The following is a 12,311-nucleotide window of genomic DNA, read 5'->3' as shown; positions in this document are numbered from 1 at the left end:
ACCATCCATCATTTCACCCCCATCACAAACAGCCCCCCCACCCATATACCACTCCACCAAGACCAACTGCCCCAACATACCAGCCATGCAGCACCAGCAGTCACCCCAGTCCACCAACACCACCATCACCAGCCATGCAGCACCACGAGTCACACCAGTCCACCAACACCACCATCACCAGCAACAACCACACCAACACCACCATCACCAGCCATGCACCACCACCAGTCACACCAGTCCACCAACACCACCATCACCAGCCATGTAGCAGCACCAGTCACACCAGTCCACCAACACCACCATCACCAGCAACAACGACACCAACACCACCATCACCAGCCATGCAGCACCACCAGTCACACCAGTCCACCAACACCACCATCACCAGCCATGCAGCACCACCAGTCACACCAGTCCACCACCACCACTATCACCAGCCATGTAGCAGCATCAGTCACACCAGTCCACCAACGCCATCATCACCAGCAACAACCACACCAACACCACCATCACCAGCCATGCACCACCATCACCAGCCATGCACCACCACCAGTCACACCAGTCCACCAACACTACCATCACCAGCCATGTAGCACCACCAGTCACACCAGTCCACCAACACTACCATCACCAGCCATGTAGCACCACCAGTCACACCAGTCCACCAACACCACCATCACCAGCAACAACCACAACACCACCTGACCATCACTCCGTCACCATCACAGACAACAGCCAATCCACCACCCCGCATCACCCCACCAATAACGACTACCCACCACCACCAGTCCACATCGTTCCAGCACCACTACCCCAGAAACAACCACACCACCCAGGCAGCACCACACCATCACTCCACTACCACTCCGCCTTCTCCCAACCGTCACTCCACCACAAGGGCACCACCACAGTCCCACTACCACTGACCCACTACCGCCACCATCACCCCCACCACTATACCACCCAGGTCCATCCACCCCCATCTCATCCTTACCCCACCACCCTACCATGTTGAGGAAACAAGGTCCAGAGGCATGAGACCACTGGTCTACACTGTCTAGAAGATTCACACAACCCTTTAAACTTGTCATCAGAGAGTATTAGCAAGTTGTCTAGGACAGTAACGTAATACTAATAGCTCATAATTTTCAGTAATTGCTATGTGCTGGGGACCATTCTAAGTGCTTTTCATGCATTAACTCCTAATAACTTTATGCAGAAAGTACCATTATGATCCCCATTCTAAAGATGGGAAACTAAAAACAGAGACGCTAAGGAACTTGCTTAAAGTCTTGCAGCCATAAGTCACATCTGGGACTCAGCCCAGCCATCCAGCTCCAGAGCCCACACACTGCACCAGCTTGTCACACTGTCATCTCACAAAATAAATCTTGGCACTTTAATGAAGAGCAGTTATTAAGTTCACCAGGTTATTGGTAGCACCAGTGCCACAGAGTGAGGCAGCATACACCAGCAGCCCACGCTCTTGGCTGCTAATACACGCCTCTCCCATGCATACCGCATGCTTAAGGAACGAAGCTGTGATCCTCAGTAACAATTGCCAGGCATGCTGCTAACTGTGTACATGACCTGTTTCCTTTTTAAGGCCGAGCACGGTGGCTCACACCTGTAATCACAGCACTTTGGGAGGCAGATCACCTGAGGTTAGGAGTTCGAGACCAGTCTGGCCAACATGGCGAAACCCTGTCTCTACTAAAAATACAACAATTAGTCAGACGTGATGGTGTGCACCAGGAATCCCAGATAACCAGGAGGCTGAGGCAGGAGAATCGCTGGAACCCAGGAAGCAGAGGTTGCAGTGAGCTGAGCCTGCACTATTGCACTCCAGCCTGGGCAATAGAACAAGACTCCATATCAAAAAAAAAAAAAAGAATTCCCATTTTATGTATAAGGAAACTGAGGCTTGGAGATGCTCAACAAGTTGCTGAGCACACAGTAGACGCACCTGAGAGGATCCTTTTCAGAGGGGTCGCATTTACCCAACACGTGCCAAGCGTCCTGTGAGCTCTAGGGATCCACAGCACTTGTGGCTGGTTCCCTCCTGCAGCCCCAGCATTCAGGACGGAGCCTGTAAAGTCCTGCTTTCAACAGTGAGTTGTTGAATGAATCAATCAATGTTGCTCATAACTAACACTGGGGAATAAAATAAGAATAAATAAATAAATAAATAAGCAAACAGGCAACAATCCCTAAAGGCCAGAGAGGCAGAAAGTGTAACAAATGTTAATTTTGGAGGCACAGGTAGGTTTGAACTCAGCACTAGGTTCTGCGGCCGGGACTGCGCCCACGTGGACATCTGCTACGTTTCCTCCAGCCTGACCTGCTTCGGGGCCATCGAGGGACTGCGGAGCTGCTCCACCGTAGGATGCTGACTTGTGAAAGTGGCTGCTGCCCTTTGCAATTAGACACTCTAAGACCTCAATTCTGTGCACTTAAATATGTACAGTGGCCTAGGTGCTGATGTGGTCAAACGACAAGGGAACGTGTGGAATTGTTCCCATTAAAATCAGCCCTAGGGGCAACCACTGCATAAGAAAGTGGAAGGCCTGGCCAAGTTCTGGGGTTTTACTATCGGATCACAGCCCAGCCTCTCTCCACCTCCAAAGCTCTCATTTGCCTCCCTCCCTCGCCAACCCTACCTCTGCCCCCTTCCCGCACATACACACAAACAACACATTCTTCTAACAGCCACGGTATTTTTGGAAAACCTTCAGCTGTGTTTCTAACCTGAAGAAGAGTCTGTTCCTATGAGACTCTCTGCTCTACAGGGTTTCAGGGGGCAGGGGGAAGACAGCGAACAAGCTGGGGCACTAAACTTCGCATTCTCATCTAGTGCCCTGGAGACTCACTTTTTCATATCACGTCTTCCTGGGTTCATGAGTCAGGGATGCTTCAGCTCTTGGCGGAAGATCCGCTTCAGAGCCTCGTCACAGTGCCCCAGTTACACTGCTAACAGTAAAGAAGAAACCCTGAACCAATTTTAGAACGAGTTAAGAGGGAATAGGCAAAAATCTCAGCTGTGATCTTTTTAAACATAAGTTGTGAAATAGTTCCCTCCCGTGGCTAAACTGGGAATTGCCACTTTATCCTTCCAGTTCTCCAATGTCTAGAAGTTAATCAACTCTTTAGTGTCAGAATAAGCCTATGGACTTCTTCTGAAATTCGTAATTACAAAGAAAACTAATTGTGTTTCAATTAATTTGTCTAATTATTAAACAAGTGGTGGGTATGCAGATAGATGTGTTTCTTTAACACAGTAAATAACAAGACCTGGTAGCAGGTCTAATTACCATAAATGATACGCTCATTTATGATGAGGATAAAGGACATTTTGAGAAATCAGTGGCAGCTGTAACAATATGTGAATAGCTGAGATTTCTAGAAATGACAAAGTCTCAGGTTCTGGTAATACTACAAATGTTGGTTTGTTGCTATTTATAACTGAAGGAAATTCTAAATTTCAGAAGTTAAGCTCTAATCTCCCATTCTAGTTCACTAAGCTCTTGAAGGCTTGGCATCCCCAAATGCTGGGATTATGGGTGTAAGCCGCCACGCTCAGCCCTCATGCTGGGATTACAGGTGTGAGCCGCCACGCTCAGCCCTCATGCTGGGATTACAGGTGTGAGCCGCCACGCTCAGCCCTCATGCTGGGATTACAGGTGTGAGCCGCCACGCTCAGCCCTCATGCTGGGATTACAGGTGTGAGCCGCCACGCTCAGCCCTCATGCTGGGATTACAGGTGTGAGCCGCCACGCTCAGCCCTCATGCTGGGATTACAGGTGTGAGCCGCCACGCTCAGCCCTCATGCTGGGATTACAGGTGTGAGCCGCCACGCTCAGCCCTCATGCTGGGATTACAGGTGTGAGCCTCCACGCTCAGCCCTCATGCTGGGATTACAGGTGTGAGCCGCCACGCTCAGCCCTCATGCTGGGATTACAGGTGTGAGCTGCTACACTCAGCCCTCTAGTTCATTGACTCTCGAATTCTGTTCCTGGACCCCTTGATGAAACCCAGCTGTTCTAATCTAGCTTAATCTATTCATTGAACAGCCTCTCTACGTGAGGCAAAGTTGCCAATTTTTTAATATTCCCAGGGAAGATTTCTCCAAAGTGCATGAGAACTAGGAAATCTGAATTAAATGGTAATCTAGAAGCACTATATACAGATGAAAAAAATCAGGAGCACCAGCTTCTGTCCTGTCCTGGCCGAACATCCCCCTGTTGAAGTGAATTTCAGCAAAATAAAGTGTAGAGAGGACGGGGGAGGAGGAGGCTCAGTAAACCCAGCAAAGTCTCCACAAGTGTGGGGTGGGGGTCGTGGGGCAGGTTTGCCTGGACAAGGAATAATTAAAACAGCCAACAGTGTCTGAGCCCCTGCTAGGGCCAGTGTGTTTGGCTTTCTGCCACTCTCAGGAAGGAATCATTACCCTCGTTTCAACAGTGAGGAAATGGAGGCTTAGATGGAAAAGTCTTGCCCAGAGTCATATACCTTCTTGGTGGTGAGGCCAGCACTGCCTTAATGCAAATGACCCCCTCCCAGAAGACCCTATGGGTCCCCACGGCTTGAAGAGAAAAGCCAGTCCGCAGAGAGGCTCCCTTTTGTATCTGTGCCTCTGGAAGAGGCAGCGAAGACTGAAGGTCAGCTGAGGGCCCCACAGCCACAGTGACTCCCACAGCACAGCACCCACGACCCACAAAGGACCTCCTGGCTGGAGCACCCAGACCCCTCTCTGTAAGCCTCTAATCTACCAAGGAATTCGTACCAACTCCGAATGCACTCCTTCTCCCTGCTGAGCTATCTAACCCTCATCCTACCACATCTCTCCCGTGCTTACACCTTCTGGGGGCTTTTTACATTTCACCGAGGTCTCCTGCCTGTTGCCGCTTCTCATTCTGAACCCCCAACACGTGGCTCTTTGTCTGAAACGCTCCACCGCCCAGCAGCACAAGCACCACCCTCCCCACCCCACACGAACGCACGCACGGAGGGGGCAGCGCCTTTCCAGGGAAGGAGCACCAGTGCTGTCCCACCAGCTACTCTCCAGGCCCACCCTGGATTCCCGTTTCCCCAGCCTGCCCCAAAGCCCTCCTCAGCCATTGACACTAACTGCAAGATTTTCTTATGACTGAACACCCTGTGAAATGTCCCCTGTCTCCCCACACATCCCAGTGGACTCCTCAGGACCAACCTCCAAGGGTATGCCTGGCTAACTTCACTGTGCCCAGCCCCTGCCAGCAGGGCCCCCCCACCAAGGGCAGAGGGTAGACCCTCACTCTTGGGACCCAGGATCAAAAGCCCATTTCCCAGGAGTTTGGGAGAGTCCTTCAGGGTAATTAGCTTTGGTGACATTACCTAGGTGCAAGACACCAAAATCAGCCTTCTCTGACTGGTTTCCGTCACCCACTGTAAAGTATCCAGCCTTTACAGCATCTGTGGTTGGGAGAAGATGTGAGGGTGAGGGTCTGTCAGATAGAGCTGGCAATGGGGCATGTCACTCAGGTTTGTCCACACTGGTTCTGAAGGCACAGCCCTGGCTTGTGAAGCCCAGAGCTGAGGACGAGCCCCCTGGACCCTGTCCTCACTGGGTAGGCGCAGACGCTTTATGCCAGCGCACCACGTGCTGGTGATGGTTACAGCAGCAAGAGCTCTGAGTAGTCAGACGCATTGCTGAAGTTTCCTGTGCTCTTCCTCACCCTTGTGATGTCACGGAGCTCCACAGTTTCTCAGCCTCTGATCTGGTGCATCTCAGAAATGGACCCCAACAAGACTCAAATGCTCTTCTCCTGGGCCCAAGTGGGAGCTTCATTCTCCCAAAACACCCATAGTTTCTAGTGGGTTCATTTCCACCATGGCGAAAACAGCCTTCCCCACAGTGCGACAATGCACTGACCTAGGCCTTACATGGCATGACCAATCTGGGCCACTGTAGGAATATTCTTCAATGCCAAGATTCAGGTCCCTGTCTCTCAGTCATAGAACATTTTGCCTGGGAAATAAGAAAAAAAAAATCTCCTCAGCACTGTGGAGTAAGTGATTTACCCCTCTCCATTCCGGTGACCCCCGTATATGACCAGTGAGTGAAAGCATTCAGGCTACTCTTCAAACTCACTTTCACCCCTCCCAACAGCGGCTTCTGAGAGCCTGTTATTTCTGCTCACCAATCCTCCAGTGGGCGGCATCATCAGACCATGGGGTGCCATTGAGCATGACATAAATATTCTTTGCCAGTCCAGAGATGGCCCAAATGTGGTGGGTAGCTGTGAACTGAAGCCCTTGTGTCCAAACCAGGGACACAAGAAATGTTCATTCATTCATTCATTGAATTTGTTTCTGACACAGAAGCTCATTCCACAGGGTGCTGAGAAATTCAGTCTCAGTAATTACCGGTTCCCCACACAAACACCTTAGTGGGTGCCACTCCTTGGGCTGCTGCCTGACCTCACTGTCCCTTCAGATATGGAAGCTCTACCACATTTGAAGCATAACACCTCAGGGAATACCGTGATCTCCTACACCAAAAAGCCATCCCCTCTGAAATGTTACCACTCCCTTCGACTCCTGTCTGAGACCCCAGCTTCTGCTCTCCACCCGTACTCCAACCCAACAAACAATCCCAGGGGCAGGAATATGCAGTGGGTTTGGCCACCTGGCTGGAGATGAAAACAGGGACAAAGACAAGAGCACTGCCACCCACAAATGCACACCGTAATGCAGTATTCACTTGCAGACCTATCCTTCTGGCTCCGTTTCCTTCTCTTCTGGAACACACATTCCCAGGCAGGGTTTAATGCCCAGCACCTAGAAGAACAGTAAGTAGTCTCGCGACAGGTAGCTTTGAATGACTGGGAAGAAAAAAAAATGAAGTGATAAATGATGGATATAAGGAATCAAAAACAAAAGTGTTTCGAGAAACAAAACTCCATGAAACAGGAGAAAACTTTGAAAACTAACATCTAACTGCAGTGAGATCCCAGCCACAGACCAGTCCCAGGTACTCAAGCTCCCTGAAGTTTGTTTCTTCCCTTCCTGTAAAATGGGAGATCAAATCAGTGGCCTCTGCACAGGAGGTGCTCAGCTAAAATAAGTTAATGGACTTTAAATGCTTAGAAGAGGACGCTCAGTAAGTGTTAGATATTTTCAGCAACAGAGGCAGGAGCAGCAGACAAGAACTGTTGGAGCAGTTCAGATGAGAGGCAACAGGGTGAAAAAAACCTGCAGCCACGTGGCCTTGGACAAGTTGCTCAGCTTCTCTACGACTAAGTTGACGCCTCTGTTTTGAGTGAATATGAATGAAAAAATACAGCTTTCACAGGGTTTGTATGAAACTTCAATGAATTATTACTGGCTAGGCATGGTGGCTCATGCCTGTGTGAAAGGAAAATCTTGGAAATCTTGGGCCCCGAAATTACTAGCTAAAGGGAAATCTCAAGGTGGTAACTGCTTAGGGCCAACCTTCCTCCCATTCCATTTGAAGTCACCGCTCTGCTCACTGACATAAATGCATGTCTGATTGCCTCCTTTGGAGAGGCTCATCAGAAACTCAAAGAATGCAACCATTTGTCTCTTATCTACCTGTGACCTGGAAGCCCCCACCCCTGGCTTGAGTCTTCCTGCCTTTGCTTCAAGTTGTCCCGCCTTTCCAGACTGAACCAATGTTCCTCTAACACATGTCGACTGATGTCTTACGTCTCTTTAAAATGTATAAAACCAAACTGTGCTCTGACCACTTTGGACACGTGTCGTCAGAACCTCCTGAGGCTGTGTCCTCAACCTTGGCAAAATAAACTTTCTAAATTAACCAAGACCTGTCTCATATTTTAGGGGTTCACACCTGTAATCCCAGCATTTTGGGAGGCCAAAGTGGGAGGATCACTTGAGGTCAGAAGTTCAAGATCAGCCTGGGCAAAATAGTTAGTCCCCCATCTCTACAAAAAAAAATTGAAAATTAGCCAGGTGAAGTTGCACACACCTGTAGTCCTAGCTACTTGGGAGGCTGAGGTGGGAGGATGCTTTTGGGCCCAAATGATTGAGGCTATAGCAAGCTATAATCGTGCCACTGCTCTCCAGCCTGGACAACAGAGTGAAACTCTGTCTCTGAAAAGTAAAAGTAAATGAATTATTCAAACACTCACCACAGTGCTTAGAACTAGCAAGTGCAAGTACATAGTGGACATTGAGCAAGTCACTATTACATGAAAGAAAGCGGCGATCAGTGAAATCGAGCAAGTACAGGGGAAAATGTGAGGTCTGTACAAATTGTACCAAATCATAAAATATGATCACCACATCTGAAAATGCTCTGGAATGCTCAACATCACTAATCACCAGAGAAATGCAAATCACAACCACAATGAGATGTCATCTTACCCAGTCAGAATGGCTACTCCTAAAAAGACAAATATAACAGATGTTGGTGAGGATCTGAAGAAAGGAACTCTTACATGGTGTTGGTAGGAATGTAAACTAGTACAGCCACCATGGAAAACTGTATAGAGACTTATCAAAAAAAAAAAACTAAAATAGGAGAGGTGGAGCAAGGTGGCCAAATAGAATCCTCCAGCAATCATCCCCTCTGCAAGAACACCAAATTGAACAACTATCCACTCAAGAAAGCACTTCACGAGAACCAAAATCAGTGGTTGGATATATGACACATTCTCTATAACAAAGAGTAAATTGAGAAGTAAAACTTAGTGGTGACTCTATTAAATGTCAGTCCCTAATCGTCCTTACAGTATTTTGCTATGTTGAGAATGTAAAAGAAAAACAGTAAATTGCAAAAAATACTAATAACAAGCAATTTTTAAAAATTGAGTATTAAAGAGTTAGTTTGGTCAGGCACAGTGGCTCACGTCTGTAATCTCAACACTTTGGGAGGCCGAGGCAGGTGGATCACCTGAGGTCTGGAGTTCGAGACCAGCCTGGCCAACATGGTGAGACCCCATCTCTACTAAAAATACAAAAAATTAACCGGGCATGGTAGCAGGCACCTGTAATCTCAGCTACTCAGGAGGCTGAGGCAGGAGAATTGCTTGAACCAGGGTGGGGCGGGGGGTGGGCCGGAGGTTGCAATGAGCCAAGATGGCACCATTGCACTCCAGCCTGGGCAACAAGAGCGAAACTCCATCTCAAAAAAAAAAAAGAGTTCAAAAAAATGTGGCTTGGGGTTTTTTTCTTAGTTTCTTTAAAACTAAAAATAGAATTACCACTTGATTCAGCAATCCCTCTATTGAGTATCTACTCAAAGGAAAACAAAATCAATACACTAAAGGGACACCTGCACCCACAGGTTTATGCAGCAGTATTCGCAACAGCTAAGGTATGGAATCAACCTAAGCATCTATCAATAGATGAATGGATAAAGAAACTGTAGGATATATACACACAGTAGGATATCATTCAGCCATAAAGAAGAATACAATTATGTCATTGGCAGCAACATGGATGGAACTGGAGGTCATTATCTTAAGTGAAATAAGCCAGGCACAGAAAGACAGATACTGCATGTCTTTACTCAAATGTAGGAACTAAAACTTTGGTCACTTGGAGGTAGATAGTGGGAAAACTAGGCAACAGAGGCTGGGAAGGGTGAGTGGGGGCAAGAAGAAGGGAATTGGGGCAAAGGACACAAACAAAGAATGAGATGGAATAATTCGATGTTTGATAGCATAGTAACGTGACTATGCATAACGGAAATGTATTGTTCTTGCATGATGCGCACCCTGAATGCCCCGACTTGATCACTACGCATTATATACATGTATCAAAATTTCACATGTACACCATGAGCTTGGACTGATTTTTTTTGAGACGGAGTTTTCACTCTTGTTACCCAGGCTGGAGTGCAATGGCGCAATCTCGGCTCACCACAACCTCCGCCTCCTGGGTTCAAGCAATTCTCCCACCTCAGCCTCCCGAGTAGCTGGGATTACAGGCACGCACCACCATGCCCAGCTAATTTTTGTATTTTCAGTAGAGACGGGGTTTCACCATGTTGACCAGGATGGTCTCGATCTCTTGACCTCGTGGTCCACCCACCTCGGCCTCCCAAAGTGCTGGGATTACAGGCTTGAGCCACCACGCCCGGCCTGGACTGATTTTTAAAAATGCGTTGGTGACAGTGTGTGGCAGACCAAATGCTGCAGAAAAAGGAACTGCGAATTAGAAGATTAAGAAACTTCTCCAATTAAGAAAAAGGTTGAAGATGAAAATAATGGGTAAAAAAAAAATAGTAGCTAACATTTAACATCTATTATGTGCTGCATAGATAGAAAACATGTGGAGAGATCTAGTATCTGTAACAATAGCGATTCCAAAAGGCAGTCGAGAACACGTGGAAGAGAAGTGATCAATCCTCTAAGCTTCCTCAAAGGGTTGAGTATTTGCATCCAAAGTTCATCTGGACTTCTGCGGTTCTCCTCTGACACGTGAAGAGCTCAGCAGCCACCCCTTCATCCTCACAACAGAAAAGAGCTAAACAAACTGAAAATAAACAGTTCTTTCTTGATCCACCAGAGAACTGAGATTGCAGGGCAAACAAACACCCCAAAACTGGAGAAACAGACAAATACAAAACCAGGAGCCAAAGCCACTGGAGCCGGGATCTGGAAGGCAAACAAGCTGTAGTGGACAAACTGCTGGAAACTGAGTGGGAACTAGCCTGCGTGTTAAAAACTCCAGGGGCCCAGTCCTAGAGGGACCCCCACATTTTCATGAGTTTGACCTCCAAAAGCCCTATCAGGGTCTCATGGTGAAAATTTGGGGAAAATCTCCTAATGCTTCCAGTAGGGGAAAGTAACCATCTGAGCATTTTGTTCTCCACTTGCCTTCAAGGGAAACTATGCTGGTTACACAGGGGAAAGGAAATACAGTCTGCCCTTTGTATCCATAGGTTTTGCATCCCTGAATTCAACTAACCTCAGACCAAAAACTTAAAAAAAAAAATTTAATTGTATCTGTACTGAACATGTACAGACTCTGTCATTATTTCCTGAACAATACAGTATAACAATTATTTACATCACATTTACATTGCATTTGGTTTTATAAGTAATCTAGAGATAATTTAAAGTATATGGGAGGATGTACATAGGTTATATGCAAATACTATGCCGTTTTATATCAAGGACTGGAGTATCCATGAATTTTAGTATTTGTGAGAAGTCCTGCAATCAAGTACCCACCAATACCAAGGGACAACTGTACCCAACTCCAGCTTCCTTTAACTAAATTCCTGTCGCACCTAAGGGGTAAAACAAAAGCTAGGAAGCACTTATGAGGGTCGCCGGCCATGGCCACAGGCTCCTTGAAAGATTGAGACCAAATCACAGGATTATAGAACACTTCTACCCTCACACCTCAACACCACATCAGTAGAACTCCTGTGTGATCACAGATTACAGCTGAAACAACTGCGAGGCGGAGGCTCTATTTAAGAAGGAATGTCAAGGGAAAACCCAAAACAATAGGGAAAACAGAAACAAAGGCACTAAAGAAAACTGAAATCTCAGACATCTATAGCTATGGTAAGTAATAAGCACAGTCAACTTCTTAGCCAGATACCTTATCCTAAATGTCTTTATCTCAGGCCCTTTTAGCCAATATATCAATTCTGCCTTTCAACAATAAATTACAAGGCACATTAAAAGGCAAGAAAAACACTCTGAAAAGACAAAGCGAACAACAGAACCAGACTTACATATGGAAAATATTTTGATAGTATTTGACTTGGAATTTTAAATAACTATACTTAATATGGTAAGGGTTCTATTGTAAAAGTGAACAACATCCAAGAACAGATGAGTAATGAAAGCAGACAGCTTGAAACTCTATGACAAAACAAAAGAAAACACTAGAAATCAAAAGCCCTGTAGCAGAAATGAAGAATGTCTTTGACGGGCTTACTGGTAAACTAGATACAGATGAGAAAAAACTTAGTGAGCTTGAAGATATGTCAAGAGAAACTTCCCAAACTGAAATGCTAAGAATGAAAAATTGGAACAGAATATCCAAGAACTGTGGGACAATAACATAACATGTAATATATTCACAGAGGGAACACCAGGAGATAAAGAAATGAGCAGAATAAATATTTAAAGCAATAATGGATTCGAATTTTCCAGGATTAACGACAGATACAAAACCACAGATCGAGGAAGCTTGGAGAACATGAATCAGGACAAGTATAGAAAAGTCTACACTTTACAAATCATATTTAGACTTGCAGAAAATCAAAGACAGAGAAAATCTTGAAAGAAAGCAGAGAAAATCTGCCTTACCTATAGAAGAAT

The 12,311-nt window shown here is 46.5% G+C and overlaps 1 long non-coding RNA gene across 1 annotated transcript in view; it reads right to left on the bottom strand.

Moving 5' to 3' along the window:
• LOC118148776 (uncharacterized) overlaps window positions 1–2,978 on the bottom strand; it is a 125,817-nt gene extending 122,839 nt beyond the window's left edge. The window contains exon 1 of the long non-coding RNA XR_013528733.1: window positions 2,871–2,978. This is a non-coding gene — a long non-coding RNA (uncharacterized LOC118148776). The remainder of the gene's footprint in view (window positions 1–2,870) is intronic.
• Window positions 2,979–12,311: the final 9,333 nt, after the last annotated feature.

The sequence above is a fragment of the Callithrix jacchus genome, chromosome 17, assembly GCF_049354715.1.
Source record: "Callithrix jacchus isolate 240 chromosome 17, calJac240_pri, whole genome shotgun sequence".
Lineage (NCBI taxonomy): Eukaryota > Metazoa > Chordata > Mammalia > Primates > Cebidae > Callithrix > Callithrix jacchus.
This window is presented reverse-complemented; position numbering and strand designations above follow the sequence as displayed.